Source organism: Dendropsophus ebraccatus, chromosome 7 (genome assembly GCF_027789765.1).
Source record: "Dendropsophus ebraccatus isolate aDenEbr1 chromosome 7, aDenEbr1.pat, whole genome shotgun sequence".
In the NCBI taxonomy this organism is placed as follows: domain Eukaryota; kingdom Metazoa; phylum Chordata; class Amphibia; order Anura; family Hylidae; genus Dendropsophus; species Dendropsophus ebraccatus.
The window spans coordinates 111,835,867-111,842,470 of NC_091460.1; the positions used below are offsets into that span (position 1 = coordinate 111,835,867).

The window sequence follows — 6,604 nt, forward strand, 5'->3', positions numbered from 1 at the left end:
AAAATTCAGCTTACAGTCCATCAGAACGATGTAGGGTTTCTTGGAGGTGGTGGGATTTTAGAAGCTCTTTGAATAAGGGTTTGGTGAGGCTCAGAAAAGAACACCCTTGCTCTGGAGATTCCCTGAAAGAACCTGCGCTATCAAATTCTGTTTTTCTACGCTCTTCTACTCGGCAACCTCCTAGAAAGGAGATAGTTAAGTAAGAGAAAGACAAAGCCCGCGCTTCAGTCCACTGTCAGAAGTGGGATTCGAACCCACGCCTCCAGAGGAGACTGCGACCTGAACGCAGCGCCTTAGACCGCTCGGCCATCCTGACAACCTGTCGGCAAGGTAGTGTACTTTTCCAAACAGAACTATTCTACTCCTTAAGCCTTAGCGGGAGAACTTCTCCAAAGGAAAAACATGACCGTCATTGGGTGTATATTACAATCTTGTGTACTACCCAAGCAAGGGTCAGGAAGACACGTGTGACTGCCCAGCTCCATGCTTGTGGCTCCTCAGCTCTTGGTAGCTCCAGATAGTACTTTGGGAGAAGTGCTGTACTACAGTTTGTACCCCTCCCGTGGAAGGCCATTGGCCACCGGGCACTCAGGAGGCCGAAATAGCTCAGTTGGGAGAGCGTTAGACTGAAGATCTAAGGTCCCTGGTTCGATCCCGGGTTTCGGCAGGTGCTTTTTTAGGTACGCATCAACTAAAGTAATGAGATTCGTTCCCGTCTTTCCTCCAAAATGGCCTGTCCTCGGCTTGTGTGCCGTTTTAACCACTCGGCAGCACTGGCCTGGTGGAGCTGAGCTGCAGTTCCAGGAGCAAACTGGTATGGTGGAAGAAAGCAGCTAACTAGCATTGCCCAGCTGGCCTAAACAATATTGCTCATGGGCACCATTCTTCAGTCTGCCTTCACCGGTCCTTGAAATTGAAGAAATGTGTAATGCACGCAGGCACGCTGGCATCATCCATCAGACGGCAGCAGACAGGAGCAGTCACGTCTGGCTGCAGTGAAAGATAAACCCCTGCCCCCATGAGGCTTCACCAGTGCGTAAAGCGCCAGGAACATTGAGGATACAGCTCAGATGTTTGGAGTTTTGAGAGCTTAGGCAATTTACGGCAAAGGCCAGGCGTTGCATGGCAGCGAAGAGGAATTTAAAAATTCAGCTTACAGTCCATCAGAACGATGTAGGGTTTCTTGGAGGTGGTGGGATTTTAGAAGCTCTTTGAATAAGGGTTTGGTGAGGCTCAGAAAAGAAGACCCTTGCTCTGGAGATTCCCTGAAAGAACCTGCGCTATCAAATTCTGTTTTTCTACGCTCTTCTACTCGGCAACCTCCTAGAAAGGAGATAGTTAAGTAAAGAGAAAGACAAAGCCCGCACTTCAGTCCACTGTCAGAAGTGGGATTCGAACCCACGCCAGAGGAGACTGCGACCTGAACGCAGCGCCTTAGACCGCTCGGCCATCCTGACAACCTGTCGGCAAGGTAGTGTACTTTTCCAAACAGAACTATTCTACTCCTTAAGCCTTAGCGGGAGAACTTCTCCAAAGGAAAAACCATGACCGTCATTGGGTGTATATTACAATCTTGTGTACTACCCAAGCAAGGGTCAGGAAGACACGTGTGACTGCCCAGCTCCATGCTTGTGGATCCTCAGCTCTTGGTAGCTCCAGATAGTACTTTGGGAGAAGTGCTGTACTACAGTTTGTACCCCTCCCGTGGAAGGCCATTGGCCACCGTGCACTCAGGAGGCCGAAATAGCTCGGTTGGGAGAGCGTTAGACTGAAGATTTAAAGGTCCCTGGTTCGATCCCGGGTTTCGGCAGGTGCTTTTTTAGGTACGCATCAACTAAAGTAATGAGATTCGTTCCCGTCTTTCCTCCAAAATGGCCTGTCCTCGGCTTGTGTGCCGTTTTACCACTTGGCAGCACTGGCCTGGTTGGAGCTGAGCTGCAGTTCCAGGAGCAAACTGGTATGGTGGAAGAAAGCAGCTAACTAGCATTGCCCAGCTGGCCTAAACAATATTGCTCATGGGCACCATTCTTCAGTCTGCCTTCACCGGTCCTTGAAATTGAAGAAATGTGTAATGCACGCAGGCACGCTGGCATCATCCATCAGACGGCAGCAGACAGGAGCAGTCACGTCTGGCTGCAGTGAAAGATAAACCCCTGCCCCCATGAGGCTTCACCAGTGCGTAAAAGCGCCAGGAACATTGAGGATACAGCTCAGATGTTTGGAGTTTTGAGAGCTTAGGCAATTTAACGGCAAAGGCCAGGCGTTGCATGGCAGCGAAGAGGAATTTAAAAATTCAGCTTACAGTCCATCAGAACGATGTAGGGTTTCTTGGAGGTGGTGGGATTTTAGAAGCTCTTTGAATAAGGGTTTGGTGAGGCTCAGAAAAGAACACCCTTGCTCTGGAGATTCCCTGAAAGAACCTGCGCTATCAAATTCTGTTTTTCTACGCTCTTCTACTCGGCAACCTCCTAGAAGGAGATAGTTAAGTAAAGAGAAGAAAGACAAAGCCCGCGCTTCAGTCCACTGTCAGAAGTGGGATTCGAACCCACGCCTCCAGAGGAGACTGCGACCTGAACGCAGCGCCTTAGACCGCTCGGCCATCCTGACAACCTGTCGGCAAGGTAGTGTACTTTTCCAAACAGAACTATTCTACTCCTTAAGCCTTAGCGGGAGAACTTCTCCAAAGGAAAAACCATGACCGTCATTGGGTGTATATTACAATCTTGTGTACTACCCAAGCAAGGGTCAGGAAGACACGTGTGACTGCCCAGCTCCATGCTTGTGGCTCCTCAGCTCTTGGTAGCTCCAGATAGTACTTTGGGAGAAGTGCTGTACTACAGTTTGTACCCCTCCCGTGGAAGGCCATTGGCCACCGTGCACTCAGGAGGCCGAAATAGCTCAGTTGGGAGAGCGTTAGACTGAAGATCTAAAGGTCCCTGGTTCGATCCCGGGTTTCGGCAGGTGCTTTTTTAGGTACGCATCAACTAAAGTAATGAGATTCGTTCCCGTCTTTCCTCCAAAATGGCCTGTCCTCGGCTTGTGTGCCGTTTTACCACTCGCAGCACTGGCCTGGTTGGAGCTGAGCTGCAGTTCCAGGAGCAAACTGGTATGGTGGAAGAAAAGCAGCTAACTAGCATTGCCCAGCTGGGCCTAAACAATATTGCTCATGGGCACCATTCTTCAGTCTGCCTTCACCGGTCCTTGAAATTGAAGAAATGTGTAATGCACGCAGGCACGCTGGCATCATCCATCAGACGGCAGCAGACAGGAGCAGTCACGTCTGGCTGCAGTGAAAGATAAACCCCTGCCCCCATGAGGCTTCACCAGTGCGTAAAAGCGCCAGGAACATTGAGGATACAGCTCAGATGTTTGGAGTTTTGAGAGCTTAGGCAATTTACGGCAAAGGCCAGGCGTTGCATGGCAGCGAAGAGAATTTAAAAATTCAGCTTACAGTCCATCAGAACGATGTAGGGTTTCTTGGAGGTGGTGGGATTTTAGAAGCTCTTTGAATAAGGGTTTGGTGAGGCTCAGAAAAGAACACCCTTGCTCTGGAGATTCCCTGAAAGAACCTGCGCTATCAAATTCTGTTTTTCTACGCTCTTCTACTCGGCAACCTCCTAGAAAGGAGATAGTTAAGTAAAGAGAAAGACAAAGCCCGCGCTTCAGTCCACTGTCAGAAGTGGGATTCGAACCCACGCCTCCAGAGGAGACTGCGACCTGAACGCAGCGCCTTAGACCGCTCGGCCATCCTGACAACCTGTCGGCAAGGTAGTGTACTTTTCCAAACAGAACTATTCTACTCCTTAAGCCTTAGCGGGAGAACTTCTCCAAAGGAAAAACCATGACCGTCATTGGGTGTATATTACAATCTTGTGTACTACCCAAGCAAGGGTCAGGAAGACACGTGTGACTGCCCAGCTCCATGCTTGTGGCTCCTCAGCTCTTGGTAGCTCCAGATAGTACTTTGGGAGAAGTGCTGTACTACAGTTTGTACCCCTCCCGTGGAAGGCCATTGGCCACCGGGCACTCAGGAGGCCGAAATAGCTCAGTTGGGAGAGCGTTAGACTGAAGATCTAAAGGTCCCTGGTTCGATCCCGGGTTTCGGCAGGTGCTTTTTTAGGTACGCATCAACTAAAGTAATGAGATTCGTTCCCGTCTTTCCTCCAAAATGGCCTGTCCTCGGCTTGTGTGCCGTTTTACCACTCGGCAGCACTGGCCTGGTTGGAGCTGAGCTGCAGTTCCAGGAGCAAACTGGTATGGTGGAAGAAAGCAGCTAACTAGCATTGCCCAGCTGGCCTAAACAATATTGCTCATGGGCACCATTCTTCAGTCTGCCTTCACCGGTCCTTGAAATTGAAGAAATGTGTAATGCACGCAGGCACGCTGGCATCATCCATCAGACGGCAGCAGACAGGAGCAGTCACGTCTGGCTGCAGTGAAAGATAAACCCCTGCCCCCATGAGGCTTCACCAGTGCGTAAAGCGCCAGGAACATTGAGGATACAGCTCAGATGTTTGGAGTTTTGAGAGCTTAGGCAATTTACGGCAAAGGCCAGGCGTTGCATGGCAGCGAAGAGGAATTTAAAAATTCAGCTTACAGTCCATCAGAACGATGTAGGGTTTCTTGGAGGTGGTGGGATTTTAGAAGCTCTTTGAATAAGGGTTTGGTGAGGCTCAGAAAAGAAACCCTTGCTCTGGAGATTCCCTGAAAGAACCTGCGCTATCAAATTCTGTTTTTCTACGCTCTTCTACTCGGCAACCTCCTAGAAAGGAGATAGTTAAGTAAAGAGAAAGACAAAGCCCGCGCTTCAGTCCACTGTCAGAAGTGGGATTCGAACCCACGCCTCCAGAGGAGACTGCGACCTGAACGCAGCGCCTTAGACCGCTCGGCCATCCTGACAACCTGTCGGCAAGGTAGTGTACTTTTCCAAACAGAACTATTCTACTCCTTAAGCCTTAGCGGGAGAACTTCTCCAAAGGAAAAACCATGACCGTCATTGGGTGTATATTACAATCTTGTGTACTACCCAGCAAGGGTCAGGAAGACACGTGTGACTGCCCAGCTCCATGCTTGTGGCTCCTCAGCTCTTGGTAGCTCCAGATAGTACTTTGGGAGAAGTGCTGTACTACAGTTTGTACCCCTCCCGTGGAAGGCCATTGGCCACCGGGCACTCAGGAGGCCGAAAAGCTCAGTTGGGAGAGCGTTAGACTGAAGATCTAAAGGTCCCTGGTTCGATCCCGGGTTTCGGCAGGTGCTTTTTTAGGTACGCATCAACTAAAGTAATGAGATTCGTTCCCGTCTTTCCTCCAAAATGGCCTGTCCTCGCTTGTGTGCCGTTTTAACTCGGCAGCACTGGCCTGGTTGGAGCTGAGCTGCAGTTCCAGGAGCAAACTGGTATGGTGGAAGAAAGCAGCTAACTAGCATTGCCCAGCTGGCCTAAACATATTGCTCATGGGCACCATTCTTCAGTCTGCCTTCACCGTCCTTGAAATTGAAGAAATGTGTAATGCACGCAGGCACGCTGGCATCATCCATCAGACGGCAGCAGACAGGAGCAGTCACGTCTGGCTGCAGTGAAAGATAAACCCTGCCCCCATGAGGCTTCACCAGTGCGTAAAAGCGCCAGGAACATTGAGGATACAGCTCAGATGTTTGGAGTTTTGAGAGCTTAGGCAATTTACGGCAAAGGCCAGGCGTTGCATGGCAGCGAAGAGGAATTTAAAAATTCAGCTTACAGTCCATCAGAACGATGTAGGGTTTCTTGGAGGTGGTGGGATTTTAGAAGCTCTTTGAATAAGGGTTTGGTGAGGCTCAAAGAACACCCTTGCTCTGGAGATTCCCTGAAAGAACCTGCGCTATCAAATTCTGTTTTTCTACGCTCTTCTACTCGGCAACCTCCTAGAAAGGAGATAGTTAAGTAAAGAGAAAGACAAAGCCCGCGCTTCAGTCCACTGTCAGAAGTGGGATTCGAACCCACGCCTCCAGAGGAGACTGCGACCTGAACGCAGCGCCTTAGACCGCTCGGCCATCCTGACAACCTGTCGGCAAGGTAGTGTACTTTTCCAAACAGAACTATTCTACTCCTTAAGCCTTAGCGGGAGAACTTCTCAAAGGAAAAACCATGACCGTCATTGGTGTATATTACAATCTTGTGTACTACCCAAGCAAGGGTGCAGGAGGACACGTGTGACTGCCCAGCTCCATGCTTGTGGCTCCTCAGCTCTTGGTAGCTCCAGATAGTACTTTGGGAGAAGTGCTGTACTACAGTTTGTACCCCTCCCGTGGAGGCCATTGGCCACCGGGCACTCAGGAGCCGAAATAGCTCAGTTGGGAGAGCGTTAGACTGAAGATCTAAAGGTCCCTGGTTCGATCCCGGGTTTCGGCAGTGCTTTTTTTGGTACGCATCATAAAGTAATGAATGAGATTCCCCGGTCTTTCCTCCAAATGGCCTGTCCTCGGCTTGTGTGCCGTTTTACCACTCGGCAGCACTGGCCTGGTTGGAGCTGAGCTGCAGTTCCAGGAGCAAACTGGTATGGTGGAAAAAGCAGCTAAATAGATTGCCCAGCTGGCCTAAACAATATTGCTCATGGCACCATTCTTCAGT

The 6,604-nt window shown here is 50.1% G+C and overlaps 8 non-coding genes across 8 annotated transcripts; 3 read left to right on the plus strand and 5 right to left on the minus strand.

Annotated features, from left to right (window-relative positions):
- Window positions 1-233: 233 nt before the first annotated feature.
- Window positions 234-316, minus strand: TRNAL-CAG (transfer RNA leucine (anticodon CAG)). Its single transcript has one exon. It is a non-coding gene; the product is annotated as a tRNA-Leu (tRNA).
- Window positions 317-2,524: 2,208 nt separating this feature from the next.
- On the minus strand, window positions 2,525-2,607 carry TRNAL-CAG (transfer RNA leucine (anticodon CAG)). Its single transcript has one exon. It is a non-coding gene; the product is annotated as a tRNA-Leu (tRNA).
- A 280-nt stretch (window positions 2,608-2,887) lies between these two features.
- On the plus strand, window positions 2,888-2,960 carry TRNAF-GAA (transfer RNA phenylalanine (anticodon GAA)). The gene has a single exon. It is a non-coding gene; the product is annotated as a tRNA-Phe (tRNA).
- Window positions 2,961-3,671: 711 nt separating this feature from the next.
- Window positions 3,672-3,754, minus strand: TRNAL-CAG (transfer RNA leucine (anticodon CAG)). The gene has a single exon. It is a non-coding gene; the product is annotated as a tRNA-Leu (tRNA).
- Window positions 3,755-4,034: 280 nt separating this feature from the next.
- On the plus strand, window positions 4,035-4,107 carry TRNAF-GAA (transfer RNA phenylalanine (anticodon GAA)). The gene has a single exon. It is a non-coding gene; the product is annotated as a tRNA-Phe (tRNA).
- A 709-nt stretch (window positions 4,108-4,816) lies between these two features.
- TRNAL-CAG (transfer RNA leucine (anticodon CAG)) lies at window positions 4,817-4,899 on the minus strand. The gene has a single exon. It is a non-coding gene; the product is annotated as a tRNA-Leu (tRNA).
- A 1,053-nt stretch (window positions 4,900-5,952) lies between these two features.
- TRNAL-CAG (transfer RNA leucine (anticodon CAG)) lies at window positions 5,953-6,035 on the minus strand. Its single transcript has one exon. It is a non-coding gene; the product is annotated as a tRNA-Leu (tRNA).
- Window positions 6,036-6,312: 277 nt separating this feature from the next.
- On the plus strand, window positions 6,313-6,385 carry TRNAF-GAA (transfer RNA phenylalanine (anticodon GAA)). Its single transcript has one exon. It is a non-coding gene; the product is annotated as a tRNA-Phe (tRNA).
- Window positions 6,386-6,604: the final 219 nt, after the last annotated feature.